Source organism: Pseudorca crassidens, chromosome 13 (genome assembly GCF_039906515.1).
Source record: "Pseudorca crassidens isolate mPseCra1 chromosome 13, mPseCra1.hap1, whole genome shotgun sequence".
Classification (NCBI taxonomy): Eukaryota; Metazoa; Chordata; class Mammalia; order Artiodactyla; family Delphinidae; genus Pseudorca; species Pseudorca crassidens.
Genome location: NC_090308.1, coordinates 62,432,525 through 62,452,225, shown reverse-complemented (window position 1 = coordinate 62,452,225; position 19,701 = coordinate 62,432,525). Strand labels below are relative to the sequence as shown.

General features: G+C 37.5%; 1 long non-coding RNA gene and 1 pseudogene across 1 annotated transcript in view; one reads left to right on the top strand and one right to left on the bottom strand.

Moving 5' to 3' along the window:
- Positions 1–19,701, bottom strand: part of LOC137205036 (uncharacterized) — a 130,740-nt gene that overhangs the window by 36,778 nt on the left and 74,261 nt on the right. The window lies entirely within an intron of this gene.
- LOC137205035 (small ribosomal subunit protein uS19 pseudogene) lies at positions 2,208–2,675 on the top strand (annotated as a pseudogene).

Sequence of the window (19,701 nt, the reverse complement as noted above, 5' to 3'; positions counted from 1 at the left end):
TCATATACTTACTATACTACAAGCACATACCAAGTGCTTTGCATACATAGCCTCACTTCATTCTCATAACAGTGTCTTCATTTCATCCTCATAGCAATGAAGTAAACATACATTTCTCAAAAATACATGATATTTACTGAAATTTGATACTTATTTTAATCACAACATGTACTATACAATTTTATTACAATAAAATAATTTTACTATCTTTATTATGAATATATATTAGAAAGGTTAAACAATTAACTGACAGTCACAGGAGTAATAAGAAAAATGTAGCAAAAATTTGAATGGAAACCAGCTGACCAGAGAGTTAAACCCTTAACCATCATATTATCTGACCATGTGAATATTCACTGCAATAAAAATACCCTGAACAAATATTTGGTCAATATTCTCAAGATAAGAATAAAAGAAAGATACTGCTAAAGGCTTTTAAGGCACAGCCTTGGGGTTGCAAGTGACCATTTATTGTGCTCTTGGAGTATACGTATTATTCAAATCAAATAATAATTATGTATTTATAATATACTACATACTGTAGATTTCCAGGAATCTACAGCTGGGAGGAAAAGCAAAGTATACGAATAGAAGTAAAAAAAAAAAAAAGGCAATATTTAAGTAACAGTTAAATGGCAATAAAAGCACTGTCGAGAAATTGCAGACTTAATTCCCCTTTAAATGATTCACTGGATTGAATATTATGCATAAACAGAAGAGACTTTATCAGGTATGTTTGATCAGTAAAGAATTTACATAAGATCTAGAAGAATGCACAATATATGAAAATAGAGGAGAGGAATATTATTAGTAGCAAGAAAAGTTGCCTATGGTAATATGTAACCCACAATAAAAAATATAATAGAGCACCATTATTTTTGTATGGTCCATGGGTTGTTTTAGAACTGGTGGAAAACAACAAAAAAACATAAATGGCTAACATAGCTTTACAAAAGTAGAATTGACTTGAAAAAGGTAAGGAGAAAAATGAATGTTGAAGAGTGCATTGTAATCTTAGGCTTTACACAGACAACAGAGAGAAAAAAATCCAATTGATCTAATCTCCAGTTGTCCCTTGTAAATAACTGATCTGTTAACATAAATTTGTATACATAAATTCCTAGATATTAACCAACAATTTCTCTCAAAGCCTACATATAAAAAGACAAAATTTAAAATAAGTTTTGATGTGCTCATGAAATTAACTATCAGACAAATGGAAGTATTTTCTAAACTACCAAAAGTAATACATGAAAGGGTATCATCATGGAGGAAAGAGGAATGAATCAAGACTTAAAAGGATGGCTTTATTTTGAATACTGAGTAATGCATTGGAAAATAAATGTTGAGAGTGTAATGTAACTTGCTAAAGTTAATAATTCTAATGCAATTTTTAAAGTAAAGATTTACTGAATATCTTCTCTTGCACACCAACAAGCTAGACCTTAGAAACATATGCATGGATATTGAAAGATCACCTCTCCTGAATTAGTTTATAATTTAATGAAACAGACACACATTACCTTAATAAAAAGTCAAGTAAGATTTTAACACTGTTCTAAAGGTCATAATAATAGATACTGATTGATTTGGAGACTAATTTTTGAAGTTCATCTAAAATTGATACACAGGGTTGTTTTTTATTTTTCCAGAGGTGTCGTTCATTTTTTTTTAATTGGGGTATAATTGCTTTACAATGTTGTGTTAGTTTCTGATGTACAATGAAGTGAATCAGCTATATGTATACCTATATCCCCTCCCTCTTGGACCTCCCTCCCATCCGCCCCCCATCCCATCCATCTAGGTCATCGCAGAACACCGAGCTGAGCTCCCTCTGCTATACAGCAGGTTCCCACTAGCTCTCTGTTTCACACATGGTAGCCTATATATGTCAATCCCAGTCTCCCAATTCATCCCCGCTTCCCTCTTCCGTGTCCACACATCCATTCTCTACATCTGTGTCTATTCTTGCCCTGCAAGTAGGTTCATCTGTACTGTTTTTCTAGATTCCACATATATGCATTAATATTTGATATTTGTTTTTCTCTTTCTGACTTACTTCACTCTGTATGACAGACTCTAGGTCCATCCACGTCTCTATAAATGACCCTATTTTGTTACTTTTTATGGCTGAGTAATATGTAAATTGATACAGCCACTATGGAGAACAGTATGGAGGCTCCTCAAAAAACTAAAACTAGCTTTCTGAAGAGCCAACAAGATGGCGGAAGTGGAGCAGAAGAAGAAGTGGACCTTCCTCAAGCTCACCTACCACTGCATGAACCTCAACCAGCTGCCGGACATGTCCCGTGAGCAGCTGATGCAGCCGTACAGTGTGAGGCAGCGGCAGCGGCTAAACCGCGGCCTCCAGAGGAAGCAGCACTCGCTGCTGAAGTGGCTGCACAAGGCCAGGAAGGAGGTGCCACCCATGGAGAAACCTGAGTTGGTGAAGACGCACCTGCGCGACATGATCATCCTGACTGAGATGGTGGGCAGCATGGTGAGCGGCTACCATGGCAAGACCTTCAGCCAGGTGGAAATCAAGCCTGAGATGACCAGCCACTACCTAGGTGAGTTCTCCATCACTTACAAGCCCATGAAGCACAGCCGGCCCGGCACTGGGGCCACCCTCTCCTCCTGCTTCATCCCCCTCAAGTAGCCTGCTGGCCAATAAAGGTAGGAAAAAAAAAATTAAAAATAGAACTATCATATGACCCAGCAATCCCACTACTGGGCATATACCCTAAGAAAACCATAATTCAAAAAGGCACATGCACTCCAATGTTCACTGCAGCACTCTCACATAGCCAGAACATGGAAGCAACCTAAATGTCCACCGATAGATGAATGGATAAAGAAGATTCAGTACATATATACAGTGGGATATACAGGTGTAATGCAATTCCTAACAACATTCCAGAAATAGTTTTTATAGATATAGACAATATTATCCTAAATTTTATATGGAAAGGCAAAGGAACTCGAAGAGCTGAAACAATTTTAAAAAAGAAAAGTAAAGTAGGAGGAATCAGTCTACCTGATTTCAAGTCAATTTATAGCTACAGTAATGAAGACTGTGTGGTACTGGTGAAGGGACAGATACACAGATCAGTGGAACAGAATAAAGAGTCCAGAAATAAATCTACACAAGTGTACCCAACTGTTACTTTTTAATTAAAACCATATTTTTAAAAAAAAGCAGTGTAAGGTTCACTGCAATACTGAGAGGAAGATACAGAAATTTCCAATATATCCTGTCCCACATGTGCATAGAGTGACCCATTATCAATATCCCCAAAAGAGCGGCACATTTGTTACAACTGATGTATCTACATCAACACATCATACTCACCAAAAGTCCATAATTTACATAATGGTTTACTCTTGGTGTTGGATATTTTATGAGGTTAGACAAATATACAATGACATGTATTTATCATACAGAGTATTTTCACTGCATTAAGAATCCTCTGTGCTCCACCTATTTATCACTTCCCCCACCCCAAAACCCTGCCTACCCACTGACCTTTATACTATCTCCATAGTTTTGCCTTTTCCATCATGTCATATAGTTGGAAACATATATTATGTAGACTTTTCGGATCGGCTTCTTTCAATTATTGATATTAATTTGTTTTCCCCATGTCTTTTCATGACTTAACAGCTCATTTCTTTTTAGCACTGCATAATATTCCATTTTCTGGGGATTCCACAGTTTATTTACCCATTCACCTGCTGAAGAACATTTTGGTTACTTCCACGTTTTGGCAATTTTGAACAAAGCTGCTAAAAGCACACATGTGTTTTTATGTGTTTTAGGTTTTTATGCATGCATATGTTTTCAACCCATTTGGGTAAATACCAAAAAGCATGAATGATGGATTGTATGGTAAAACCGTATTTAGTTTTGTAAGAAACTGCCAAACTGTCTTCCAAAGTGGCTTAACCATTTTGCATTCCCACCAGCAAGGAATGAGAGTTCCTGTTGATCTACAACCTCATCAGCATTTGGTGTTGTAAGTTTTCTGGATTTTGACCATTCTGAAAAAATACGTAGCGTAATCTCATTGTTGTTTTAATTTGTTTTTTCCTGATGACATATGATGTGAAGAATCTTTTCATATGGTTACTTGCCATGTGTATATCTTCTTTGTTGAGGTATCTGCCCAGGTCTTTGGCTCATTTTAAAATCAGATTGTTTTCTCATGGCTGTTTTAAAAGTTCTTTGTCTATTTTGCAGAGCAGTCCTTTAAAGATGTGTCATTTTCACATTTTTTTTCAGTGTGTGGTTTGTCTTCTTATTCTCTTGAAAATGACATTCACAGAGAAGTTTTAAATTTTCATGAGGTCCAGCTTATCAATTATTTCTCACATGTACTGTACCTTCAGTGTTGTATCTAAAAAGTCATTACCACACCCAACACCAGACTTTGTTCTGTGATATCTTCTAACTTTACAGTTTTCTGTTTTACCTTTAGGTGTGTGATTCATTTTTAGTTAGTTTTTCTGACGGGTATGAGGTCTATGTCTAGATTCATTCTTTTGCATGTGAATATACAGTTGTTCCAACACCATTTTTTGAGAAGACTATCTTTGCTTCATTGTGTTGCCTTTGCTCCTTTGTCAAAGATCAACTGCTTACATTTATGGGGTACTATTTCTGGGCTCTCTATTCTGATCCATTGATCTAGTTGATCTATTTAATTCTTTTGCTAATATAATATTGTCTTTATTACTACAGCTTTATGGTAAGTCTTTAAGTCAGGTAGTGTCAGTCCTCCAACTTTGTTCTTCTCTTTCAATATTGTGCTTGCTATGCTGGGTTATTTCTCTCTATATAAACTTTAGAATCAATGTGCCTTTATCCACAAAATAAGTTTCTGGGATTTTGGAATTGCACTGAATCCACGGGTTAATTTGGAAATAACTGACATCTTGACAACATTGAGTCTTTTTAACCATGAACATGGAATATCTCCTCATTTATTCAGTTCTTCTTTCATATTATTCAGCAGAGTTTTGTCATTTTGCTCATGTAGATCTTGTACATATTTTGTTAGTTTTATACCTAAGTATTTCATTTTTTTTGGTTGCTTTTATAAATGGTATTGCATTTTTAATTTCAAATTCCATTTGTTCATTGCTTGTATATAAGAAAGCTATTAACTTTTGTATATTAACTCTGTATCCTAAAACCTTGCTATTGATCACATATTAGATTTTTTGGTTGATTCTTTTATATTTTCTACATTAACAGTCACGTCATCTGTGAACAAAGACAACTTCAGTTCTTTCTTCCCATTCTGTATACCATTTATTTATTTATTTATTTATTTATCGATCAATCAATCTAATTATTTATTTATGTCTAATTACATTAGCTAGAATTTCCAGGATGATATTGAAAAGGAACAATAAGAGGAGACAACTTTGCCTGTATAGGGGCACACAGAGAGCTCTGCTTCCCTTATTTTACCCTTAGTTTAGATTCCTTTACCTGACTGTGCCCCACCAACTGGCTATGTGATCAACAAAGAAGAACACGTGGAACCAGGTTGGGTGGGGAAGAGTTCAGGATAGAAATACTTAAAAAGTCTATATCTAGGGCCTCCCTGGTGGCGCAGTGGTTGAGAGTCCGCCTGCCGATGCAGGGGACACGGGTTCGTGCCCCGGTGCGGGAAGATCCCACATGCCGCGAAGCGGCTGGGCCCATGAGCCATAGCCACTGAGCCTGCGTGTCCGGAGCCTGTGCTCCGCAACGGGAGAGGCCACAAAAGTGAGAGGCCCGCGTACAGCAAAAAAAAAAAAAAAAAAGTCTATGTCTAAACAAGAGGAAAAAGAGTATGTTGTAGCAATTAGAACAAATTGACAAATTTCAAAGAGATGGTTTGCAGAAATATAAAAAATTAATAAAGTGAAACCTCAATTAAATAGGGTTGGGAGACAAAAAGGGGGAGCTCTCATGACTGAGAAGATAGAACTGCCCAAAGTAAGAAGAAAGACTCCTCTTCTTTCCCATTACAGACTCAGCCAATGAAAAGCCATGGACTCTGTTTACTATATCCCTCCCAACTTCCTCTTTTTCCTCTATAAAAGTGTTCTCTTTTCCTTGATGTGCAGGGACTTGCACATGACTCACCATGGATACAAACCGTGAACTGCAATTCTCTGCTGATTCCAAATAAACCCATCTTACTGGAGAAATAAAAGGCAGTCTACTTATTTCAGGTCAAAATTTTGGTGACCCATATGGGGGACCACAGAAGACCCCTGAAGGCTCAAGAGCAGGTAAGCAAATGGGTATCAAACCCATAACTGTCACTCACTGCTTTCCTTACTGACCCTAGAATTTGAAGATGTGTCTTTTTCCAGGATCCAAGCTCACACCCTCTTTGCAGTTGAAGCTCTCCTGACTTTATTTGGGATTTATTTTAAAGTTTAATTTTTCTGGTTAAGGCCTTGTTCTGCATATGGGTCTGATTTTGAGATAAGACTATTTCAGCTAAAACTGGCTGAGAAACCCTCAGCACATTCCTTAGGGAACAGAAGCTGCTTTACTGAAATAGTGACCGTTAAGCCATCAGCCTATTCCAAAGGAATAGGCTATTCTCTGGACACTGACTGAAAAAAAGCCTTTGGTTTGGCTCCTCCAAGACCAAACTGTTAACCTTAGAATTGGCTGGTACTAGCTTGAAAGCTGTTTGAATTGAGCTGTTTAAGCTGTAAGATGTTTGACCTGTTAAAAATTATTCTTTTACTCTAGAGAGAAACTTCTGAGAAACGAGATCCCAGGTAACTAAATATTTTGAGGGTGCACCCACTATAGGGATTCTAGCCAATTTAATATTTAAAAACCGCGATCTTTCCTCAAACACATTTTTAATAAAATGGACCAACCCGACCAAAGGCAATTCAGAATATCAGTGACCATTATGGGGAACTTTTGAAATCCCATAGTTAATTTCCTTATAACTGAATTGGACTACAATGGCTCAAAAATTTCCAGAACTGAGTAGAATGCTTTCTTCAATTGTTATTTTGAGGCTTCCCAATGGTATCAGAAGTCTAAAATTGCCTCTCTGCAAAGTAAGACTTTAAGATTAACTGAGGCAAACAAACACTTAGAAGATAAAAATGCTCTTGAAACCTCAGACTCTCCTTCCTTTGCTTCTTGGACACATGCTCCCCCTCCAGCTCCATCTTGTCTCTTTCCCTTGTCTCCTCACCAGACTCTGCCTCTGGTACCCTCTACTTCTGACCCTTCTATACCACCTATGCCTCCTCCAGACCCTTGATTCCCCCATACTGATTCTCTCTCCAAACTTTTCTTTTTCTCTGAAACTCTTCCCACTCCCTTTTCCTATGAACTTAATAAAACCCATCCCTTTAAAATTAAACATTTTGAGGATCCAGAGGCTAAACCCCTATTTTTTTTTTTTTTAATATTCCCTGGACTAAAGCTGAATTGTGAACCATTGGTCCAAGATTTTCCCAGAGTAACTGAAGATCCTTACATATTTCCTGAGAAATTTAAACTTATCAACCTGGCTTCTCTGAATTTCATCAGCTAGTTCATATGCTTGCCAGTTAAAGTCAGGCCCAGCACTGGGTGAAAACCATTAATTGGGAAAATCTTGAAAGGTCTCTAGGATTAAAACTGGTAGACCAGTCCACTAACTTATTATATGATCAGACTTGGGCATTTGCTAGGTGACTTCACTAGGCAATTCCTAGGGCTGTCGATTGGAACAAAATTTAGACTTGCACATAAAAATCTGAGGAATCCAATCATGACTATTACAACTGACTTTAGATTATTTTTAAAGAAAATTCTGGTCTTCCTTTGATGTTGATTCCACCTGGGTAGCTTTTAACTCTATGTTTATTAATGGGTTGAACTTGGACCTATCCATTCTAGCAAAAAGGGCCAGGATGGAATGGGAAACTATGTCTACTCCAGATTTACTTAATCCAACAAACCAGCTCTCTCACACTCTAGATGAGTCACTTCACAAGAAGACTGCCAAAATTCTTAATCTTCAACACCAACAAATGAAGGCTGCTAAACAAAACCAAAACACTCCTAGCTTCTGCTATTATTACAAAGAGCCAGGATATTGGGAAAGAGATTGTTATAAATTTAAGTGCTTTAGGCACCTTCAGCCCTCTAACCAGCCTTTCTAATGTCCTCCCAATTTTCAACGACAGGACTCTGAAGAACTACAGAGACTTTTCCCTCTCCTACCTCTAGATTGGTTTGGACAAACATTTTTCCAGATTGGGGATGAATCTCTTCCAGTCCTAATTGACACTGGAGCCACATTTTTGGTGCTCAACACCAATACTATAAAGAAGCCCCTACTTCAGAGTACTAAAGCAGTTCAAATAGCGGGGATCTCTAATGAACCTCAACAGGTCCCTGTGTCTGAACCCATTCTATTTTACTTAGGCCCTTTGAGAGAAACACACCATTTCCTTCTTAGTTCCTCTGCCCCTACTCATTTATTAGGCTAATACTTCTTAGAGAAGCATGATGCCAGATTTTTTTTCCCCAACAGGAGAGAAAAACTCTGGAATTTAACAGCAATCATCAAACTGAACTAAATGACCTTTTGACCTTCTTATTTGTTCTGTCTCTAATGATACTAGAACTGACTCTTGGAAACACTGATCACTTGTCCCTTTTGAATTGCTACCACCCTCTTTATAGGCAAAATATCCAACTGATATTGGCAAAATTCACAGCACACCTCCCATCAGGATTCAAATAGAGGCCTCAAAACCTCTCTCCAGAATCAGTCAACACCCTATAAGTAAAGAAGCCCTTCAGTGTATAAAGCCCATAATAGAAGATTACAAACTTCTAGGCTTCATTATGCCTTGTACTGCTAGCCCACATAACAATTCCATTTTACCAGTATGAAAACCTAAGAGCCAAGGGTGGAGGTTAGTTCAGGGTCAATAAACAACATTGTTACCCCTCAACACCCTGTTGTTGCTAACCTTCATTCACTACCAACATCTATTCCCACCAGATGTCAATTCTTTATTATGACTGATTTAAGCAGTGCATTCCTTAGTATTCCAGTTGATGAAGCTACCTAATACCTTTTGGGCTTCACTTGGGAAGAAAAACAATTCACCTAGATAGTAATGCCTCGAAGTTTTACTGAAAGTCCTTATTTCTCACAAATCCTGAAGGCTGATATGGGTGATATAAAGTTCCCTAGAGGTTCTACTTTGTTGCAATATGTAGGTTATTTGCTTCTTTGTTCTCCTTCTCAGGCTCCTCACAGGAAGACCACAGCCATTGCTTAAACTTTTAGCCTCAAAGGGACATAAGGTCATCAAAGAAAATTTGCAGTTTGCCCAAACCCAGGTTTGATATTTAGGGCATCTGATATGAGGACAATCGTTAGAACTAGATCCACGTAGACCTCATGATGTCCTAAGTTTCCCAAAACCCTGAAGTAAGCATCAACTGTGAGGTTTTCTCCATCTAGTTGGTTATTGCTAAAATTGGATTCCATATTTCTCTCTTACAGATCACCCTCTGTACGTTTTACTAAAGAATAACAAGCCTGACCCATAGTATAGGAAGAGCCAGATGACATAAACTTTAAGGCTTTTAAGGTAGAGTTTAATAAATCTACCTCCCTTGAGCAACCCAATAATCAGATTTCTCTTTTTCCTTTTGTACTGAACAGGAAGGAAATGCCCTTGAGATATTGTAATCAGCAAATGGACCCTGTGGGATGGAGATACCCCCCTTGCTTTAGAGCCATTACTGTCACTGTCCTTTAGTTAAACCACTGAGAAAATCTTTGTGGGATCCCCTTTAACCATTTGTACCTCATACAATAAAAGCTCTCCTGAATTCTCATCACACTCAACATTACCCAGCCAGCTGCTTCACCTCTAGTGAAATCCTTTTGTTAACTGCTCCTCACATAACTCTTACACCGTAATAACCTTAACCCCACTTTTCTCCCCTCTATCACTGACAAAGCCCCTCACAACTGCTTAATGCCGATAGATTACCTCCTGACTCCCTGTGATGATCTGCAGGATACTCCTTCGGGTAACACTGACTTCTCATGGTTCACTGATGGTTCTTATATAAAAGATGACAATGGCAAATATTGTACTGGGTATGCTATTGCTACTCTTTTTGATGTTGTTGAGGCAGCATCTATACCTATGGCTATTTCAGCTCAACAGGCTGAATTATATGCTCTTACACTGGTTTGTATTTTACCCAAGGACAAAATTGCCAATATTAATATTGATAGTAGATATGCTCTTGGAGTAGCTTGTGATTTTGGAATGTTCTAGAAGCAGTGTGGCTTCCTTACTTCCATCTGAAATAAAATTAAAATGGCTTCTATGTTCAGGAATTATTAGACGCATTACTTTTACCTGTCACTTTAGCTATAAGTAAGATTCTGGGGCATTCTAAAATTGATACTCTGCAGTTAAGGGAAATCACCTTGCTGATATTTTCACAAGGAGTGCTGCCCTGAAAGGGACCAAGAGCAGCCAAACCTCTGTCATGGTCCAAGGAATCTTTCCCCAAATAATACCTTAGAAAAGTTGGCTAGAGAAACCCATCAATAAGCCCCAGAAAAGGAAGAAAGAGATTGTAAGTTCAACAACTGCAGGTTTGATAAAAAGAGAAAGTTTTGGCTTGGATCAACTAACAACCCAGTCCTACTGGAGACTCTAAAATTCCCACCCCTCATCACTATACATGTGTTAAACCATTGGCCTACAGACAAAATGATAGTTTTCATGAATCAATATTGATGGGGAAATACTTACAAGGCCATAAAAGATGCCTATCTGACTTGTCTCACTTGTCCAAAATACAACCCAGAGAAGCCTATTTGTATTGCTCCCAGACATTTTAAACTTCTTAATTGACCATTCGAGGTCTGGGAAATTGATTTCATACAACTTCCTCCATCTAATGGATATAAATAAGTTTATTCATGATTTGGATGTTTCATACTAGACTGAAGACTTCCCTTGTGGACAAGCTACTGCCTCTTCTGTGGTTAAAGTCTTTTTGGAAAAGATTATCCCTACCTGGGGAAGTCCTCTCAAACTTCACAGTGATTGAGGAATCCATTTTACTGTCCAGGTACTTTGACAAGTCTGTGCTGTTTGGCCAGTTTTATATCACTTTCACTATGCTTGTCACCCTTAGTCTTTTGGTTTAGTCAAGCATAGTAATGGCATTATTAAGACTCAATTGGCACAATTTTAGAGGCCCTCAAACATGACACACCTAAAGTAAGCACTGAACCCTGACTGGACCTGCACATCATCTGGTGACCTGAAAGTACAGATTTCCCAGAATTGAAGCAGACCACATCTGATGAAACAGATGTTTCCAAGATACCTGAACCAGGCCTGTTGGAAGTCTGTCACCAAACATTTGATGATGATGTAACACTTCAGATGATCTCCAATGATTACAATCTTGGTAACATATGGACTCTACATAAAAAGTACCTGAGAGTTCTACCCCCTACCTCTCTTTGTTACTCAAATGTGACTTCAACAGGTTTCCTATCTGTGCACTTTCCTTTCAACGTGAGACCCTACACCCAGGAAAGGTCCTTTCTGGCATTGAGGGACAAAAAACTGTTGAAACGAGAAAGCCTGACTCTTGATCATAAATATCTTGATTAAAAGGGATTTGAAATGTAAAAAATTAATAAACAAGAACATCAATTAAATATAGGTGGGAGACCAGATTGGGGACCTCTTATGCCCTGAGACAACAGCAAAACCCAAAAGGAAAAAGAAAAACCCCTCTTCTTTCTTAGCAAGGATTCAGCCATTGAAAAACCATGGAGTCTATGTTTTCTACAGCCCTCCCAACTGCCTCTTCCCTTCTATAAAACTGCTTTGTTTTGTTTTTCCTTCTCATGCTGTTCAGACACTTGCACGTATAGCTCACCTTGGCTGCAGACCTCAAATTGCAATTCTCTGTTGACCCCAAACGAACCATTTTTGCTGGGGAAATATCAGGCAGTCTATTTATTTCAGGTCAACAGAAACCAGTATGGCAAGGAAGTTAAAGCTTTTACTGAAGTAAGGCAAAAGTAAAAAAAAATAATTTAAATGAGGATAATTAACGCCCCCCCAACACACACACACACAAAGCCAACTACATATATGATGAATGTGTTTACTCTGATAGGCCCTGTGATATTTATAATCCTCACAGCAATCCTAAAGTGAAGATTTAATTCCAACTTTTATAGAGACGATAGTGACTCTCAGGGAAGTTAAATAAATTATAACCCAGGTCACTAATACCTAGGAGAGCAGAGATGGGATTTGAACCAAATCTGCTTGATTCTAATTTCATAATCTTTAGGTTATAACCCACAACATAGGTTATCTTTATTCAAGCTAACAACAAAAAACATCCTTTACCTACCTACTTTTCTAGTGAAAGGAATCATATTACACTTTATTCTTTAAAAAGTCAATCATCTTTCATTTACTTACACAGAGCAACAGAGTGTGAAAAAACCATCAGAGGGATTTTAAAAGTAGCATGCACAATATAATAAACAGGTCTGTGTTAGGCTCATTAGCGCTATCATCTCCAATATTCCCAATCATCAAGATGGAGAGTTAATATTAACCCCACATTATAGACAAGACTCAACAAGGATAACCTCTTTGAGGGTACCCTATCTTTAGAGAAACGAAGGCAGACTAAAAGAATAGGAAGTTAAAGGGATAAAACATGGAAAAAAATTCAACATTTTATTTTTGTAACTAAAATCACTACATTTCTAGAAGTTTTAATGAGACCATGAGCTTTATTTCAGGCAGCCACAATTATACTTCTGATATCCCATTTAATGATTAGATTTATTTTCTTTTCAAATGTGGAATATTCTACTCCATAATGCATAGAACCTAGTTGAATAAAATGATATAAATATGGAAGTTTCATAATTATATATAAGTATGTAAAGACAGTTGTTCAAAACTGGGTTAATAATATTTTCTAAGGGCTCACTTCAAAGAAACTTAGCCTTTGTCTTTTCCTCTTTTTTAATCTGCTAAATTAGGTTATTGGCAACCCAAGTTGCTCCTCCCAGACTACAGTCAACTGGTGGCATGTTAAGAACTAAGGAAAGCTCTTGAAGAGGTAGCTTTTCTGAAGAGGCAATCCCTTTCCTTTTATCTTGCCCAAAGACAAGAAAATTATTTTCCTCCATTCTTCAGGAGGCCTGAAATCTCTCCTCCATCATGTACACTCAAGAGCCCCCAACTTGGGCTGGGGTGCACAGGAGACGGTCTTCCATTAGGTGTCAGCTCATTTTACCCTGGAAATATGGGCAAAATGCTGAGAGTATATTTCTTGTCACCACTCATTAATCAAAACAGAACCATAATAAAGACAGATCAGAGAGTAAAATAACCAAAAAAAAAAAAAAAAAAGAAAAAACAACTTGGAAATACTCCTCACAGAATTTTATTAGATGTTCAGTTACACATTTGCATTCTACTTTCAGGAGATAAATATTAATATTAGGAGGTACAAAAATCCCCAAAGCTAGCAGAAGGAAAGAAATCATAAAAATCAGATCAGAAATAAATGAAAAAAAAATGAAGGAAACAATAGCAAAGATCAATAAAACTAAAAGCTGGTTCTTTGAGAAGATAAACAAAATAGATAAACCACTAGCCAGACTCATCAGGAAAAAAAGGGAGAAGACTCAAATCAATAGAATTAGAAATGAAAAAGGAGAGTTAACAACTGACACTGCAGAAATAAAAGAGATCATGAGAGATTACTACAAGCAACTCTATGCCAATAAAATGGACAATCTGGAAGAAATGGACAACTTCTTAGAAATGCACAACCTGCCAAGACTGAATCAGGAAGAAATAGAAAATATGAACAGACCAATCACAAGCACTGAAATTGAAACTGTGATTAAAAATCTTCCAACAAACAAAAGCCCAGGACCAGATGGCTTCACAGGAGAATTCTATCAAACATTTAGAGAAGAGCTAACACCTATCCTTCTCAAACTCTTCCAAAATATAGGAGACGGAGGAACACTCCCAAACTCATTCTACAAGGCCACCATCACCTTGATACCAAAACCAGACAAGGATGTCACAAAGAAAGAACTCTACAGGCCAATATCACTGATGAACATAGATGCAAAAATCCTCAACAAAATACTAGCAAACAGAATCCAACAGCACATTAAAAGCATCATACACCATGATCAAGTGGGGTTTATTCCAGGAATGCAAGGATTCTTCAATATACGCAAATCTATCAATGTGATAAACCATATTAACAAATTGAAGGAGAAAAACCATATGATCATCTCAATAGATGCAGAGAAAGCTTTTGACAAAATTCAACACCCATTTATGATCAAAACCCTCCAGAAAGTAGGCATAGAGGGAACTTTCCGCAACATAATAAAGGCCATATATGACAAGCCCCCAGCAAACATCATCCTCAATGGTGAAAAACTGAAAGCATTTCCACTAAGATCAGGAACAAGACAAGGTTGCCCACTCTCACCACTCTTATTCAACATAGTTTTGGAAGTTTTAGCCACAGCAATCAGAGAAGAAAAGGAAATAAAAGGAATCCAAATCGGAAAAGAAGAAGTAAAGCTGTCACTGTTTGCAGATGACATGATCCTATACATAGAGAACCCTAAAGATGCTACCAGAAAACTACTAGAGCTAATCAATGAATTTGGTAAAGTGGCAGGATACAAAATTAATGCACAGAAATCTCTGGCATTTCTATATACTAATGATGAAAAATCTGAAAGTGAAATCAAGAAAACACTCCCATTTACCATTGCAACAAAAAGAATCAAATACCTAGGAATAAACCTACCAAAGGAGACAAAAGACCTGTATGCAGAAAATTATAAGACACTGATGAAAGAAATTAAAGATGATACAAATAGATGGAGAGATATACCATGTTTTTGGATTGGAAGAATCAACATTGTGAAAATGACTCTACTACCCAAAGCAATCTATAGATTCAATGCAATCCCTATCAAACTACCACTGGCATTTTTCACAGAACTAGAACAAAAAATTTTGCAATTTGTATGGAAATACAAAAGACCCCGAATAGCCAAAGCAATCTTGAGAACGAAAGAAGGAACTGGAGGAATCAGGCTCCCTGACTTCAGACTATACTACAAAGCTACAGTTATCAAGACGGTATGGTACTGGCACAAAAACAGAAAGATAGATCAATGGAACAGGATAGAAAGCCCAGAGATAAACCCATGCACATATGGACACCTTATCTTTGGTAAAGGTGGCAGTAATGTACAGTGGAGAAAGGACAGCCTCTTCAATAAGTGGTGCTGGGAAAACTGGACAGGTACATTTAAAAGTATGAGATTAGATCACTCCCTAACACCATACACAAAAATAAGCTCAAAACGGATTAAAGACCTAAATGTAAGGCCAGAAACTATCAAACTCTTAGAGGAAAACATAGGCAGAACACTCTATGACATAAATCACAGCAAGATCCTTTCTGACCCACCTCCTAGAGTAATGGAAATAAAAACAAAAATAAACAAATGGGACCTAATGAAACTTCAAAGCTTTTGCACAGCAAAGGAAACCATAAACAAGACCAAAAGACAACCCTCAGAATGGGAGAAAATATTTGCAAATGAAGCAAATGACAAAGGATTAATCTCCAAAATTTACAAGCAGCTCATGCAGCTCAATAACAAGAAAACAAACAACCCAATCCAAAAATGGGCAGAAGACCTAAATAGACATTTCTCCAAAGAAGATATACAGACTGCCAACAAACACATGAAAGAATGCTCAACATCATTAATCATTAGAGAAATGCAAATCAAAACTACAATGAGATATCATCTCACACCAGTCAGAATGGCCATCATCAAAAACTCTAGAAACAATAAATGCTGGAGAGGGTGTGGAGAAAAGGGAACACTCTTGCACTGCTGGTGGGAATGTGAATTGGTTCAGCCACTATGGAGAACAGTATGGAGGTTCCTTAAAAAACTACAAATAGAACTACCATATGACCCAGCAATCCCAGTACTGGGCATATACCCTGAGAAAACCAAAATTCAAAAAGAGTCATGTACCAAAATGTTCATTGCAGCTCTATTTACAATAGCCCGGAGATGGAAACAACCTAAGTGCCCATCATTGGATGAATGGATAAAGAAGATGTGGCACATATATACAATGGAATATTACTCAGCCATAAAAAGAAACGAAATTGAGCTATTTGTAATGAGGTGGATAGACCTAGAGTCTGTCATACAGAGTGAAGTAAGTCAGAAAGAGAAAGACAAATACCGTATGCTAACACATATACATGGAATTTAAGAAAAAAAATGTCATGAAGAACCTAGGGGTAAAGCAGGAATAAAGACACAGACCTCCTAGAGAACGGACTTGAGGTTATGGGGAGGGGGAAGGGTGAGCTGTGACAGGGCGAGAGAGAGTCATGGGCATATACACACTAACAAACGTAGTAAGGTAGATAGCTAGTGGGAAGCAGCCGCATGGCACAGGGATATTGGCTCGGTGCTTTGTGACCGCCTGGAGGGGTGGGATAGGGAGGGTGGTAGGGAGGGCAATGCAAGAGGGAAGAGATATGGGAACATATGTTTATGTATGACTGATTCACTTTGTTATAAGGCAGAAACTAACACACCATTGTAAAGCAATTATACCCCAATAAAGATGTTAAAAATAAATAAATAAATAAAATTTAAAACTTCAAAAAAAAAAATATTAGGAGGTACACTAAAGTCAGTCAGGTCACAATATTTTTTCATTTATATAATTTACTCATAAGTCACATCACTTGAATCTTTATGAATTGAAGGATGCAAAAAAAAATTATTTAAGATTAATCTGTTCATATTCTAAATGCATAATAATATTTGAATAAAGTTGGATAATATGAATATTTACACCCCAAAGCTTAAAATTTATGTAACTTGATCATGTAAATTTACCATTAAAATTATCTAGGGCTTTCCTGGTGGCTCAGTGGTTGAGAGTCCGCCTGCCGATGCGGGGGACACGGGTTTGTGCTCCGGTCCAGGAGGATCCCACATGCCGCGGAGCGGATGGGCCCGTGATCCATGGCCGCTGAGCCTGCGCGTCCGGAGCCTGTGCTCCGCGACGGGAGAGGCCACAGCAGTGAGAGGCCTGTGTGCCGCAAAAAAAAAAAAAAAAAATCTAAAATCATCAGTAAAATTTCATAAGCCATTAACATTATCACTAGATATTAATCTACATTTTGTGTTTTCCCATGACACTATTTATTTAAAAAAGTGAATCCTATAACCCAAGTCAAATATTGAATTATTTTCAAACTTTTTAAAGAAAAGTTCGGAAATGGGACAGATATTCTAAACCTCAAAATTAAGTCTCTTTTTCTAAACAGTTGTTCTACATCTAACCTTTTCCTCAGATTTCGTGCCATTCCATTATACACACTGGAAACCAGTGATTAATATATAAACATACCTTACATTGTATGTTTGTTATCAAATAACAAATGTAAAGAGCTAAGAAATAGCAAAAGAAATTGCAACAGTGCCATTCAGAAGCTTGTTCAGTTTACTGATAGAAACATTCTTTTTAACTTTTTAGATCAATATATGCCATTTACTAAATTTTAAGAGCCAATTATTTGTTATCAAGTATACCTTTATTAGTTATTGCCAATGCCTTTTTAAAAATAAAACTCATATTTTAAGAATATCATGAAGGTAAATATGTGTCTAAATCATCTACTCATATGGATGGAATAAGAGGTCATAGGCAAAGTGCTCTGATAGATCTTTTAACTATAATAGATAGGGATTAACCTTAAACATAATGCCAAAATACCACCTCTTTTGAGCTTACAATGGTTAAAAAGATAAAACAGGAAAAGGCTCTTTATAAATGCATGAACATAGTTTTAAAAAGCCTTCCCGGGGCTTCCCTGGTGGTGCAGTGGTTGAGAGTCCGCCTGCCGATGCAGGGAACACGGGTTCGTGCCCCGGTCAGGGAAGATCCCACATGCCGCGGAGCGGCTAGGCCCGTGAGCCATGGCCGCTGAGCCTGGGTGTCCGGAGCCTGTGCTCCGCAACAGGAGAGGCCACAACAGTGAGAGGCCCGCGTACCGCAAAAAAAAACAAAAGCCTTCCCACTTTCTACTGCAAAAATATAAATTATATACTTTGCAACCAGCTGTAATGGTAGGAATAGGCAGCTGGTCCAATTTACTGTACAGTACTATTGTACATATTGTTTGATGCACAAATTACTTATAATTTCTAAAAGTGCATCTTTGCAGTTTGATATTTTTAGTAGCACTCCAACAACTTGAAAAGTTGTAGACTTTTGGAGAGGCTAGTTTTGAATAGGCTTTACCATTGCTGAGTGTGTTTTTCTACATCACGGTTCACAACAGTCATTTTATATGTTCAAAAAAGTAAACAGAAATGCAAGATGTTTTCCACAGACTTTAGGAAAGAACTTAGAGAAATTTTGATGATTTTCATGTTTTGATTCTTGAAGTTGAATCTTTAGCTGTGTCAACTGCAAAAGTATATTTGCACCTAAACATCTGCCATCATCATAATTAGCAAAAATAATTCAAAACTTTAGACAACATTGAATTTGGGTCAAGTATGTTGGAAAAGAATTCATGAATTTGAGCTCAGAGTTATTAAAGGAAAACTCCTGGTTTTCTCAAACCAAAGAGGAAAAGCAAGCACCTAGATTAAACTCAAAAGGTCATTTTACCTACTGTGAAATTGTAAGGAGGATGAATCAAGCATCTGAATTTGCCTTTTCATATGTGTCTTTTCATATGTTGAACCAAGAGGAGGGAAGGTTAAAAATCCCTTTTCTCTCTTTTAGTCCCTGTCACTGCAAGCCCTGTGCCTTAGGATGGCTTCTTTTGTAAGTGTAAATCCTGTTTTTCCTGGCTTCTACAACCCCTTGGCCAGCCTGCATATTGCTGCTGCCACAGAGCACTACCCACATTTTTGCCCCTGAAGGCACATTTTGATGACATACCAGCTTCTCTAGTATATTCTCCTACTGTTCTATCCATATTATTCTCCTGCCATGCTAATCACAAATGATACGTCAAAAATGGAATTGTAAAAGTTCTGTAAACTGTCAGCAAATGGACTCTAAGTGATTCTCAATGGTCTCTTCCCTAAATGTTTCCTTTGGTCTTTAAGGCTCCCTGCATTCCTTTGTAGGCTTAAATAAGGATTAACTCATTATGGCCCTTGTAGATCTCCTCCACTGACCCTCGCCTTCTGTTCTAAGCATTTTATCTTTATTCTCTCTTCTATTTTCTGCATTCATGAAGCACTTTCTTTTAGCACTGACATTAGCTTTATCTGTACTCCTTTGTAGGTTCTTAATAGCACTGTACAGAAATAGAAACACAGGACAAGTCTACACAACTACATCCAAGTATATAGATATTGTGACTGATTTCACCTTTTGCATAAGGTTTCAATGATATTTTACATATTGCTTCATGACTCATAGACCGCTACTTCTAGTACAGACATCTCTCTGAGTCCCAGATCCGTTGACTGAGTTATATGCATGGCTTCTCAATTTGAAGGCACAATGAGACCTCCAACTCAA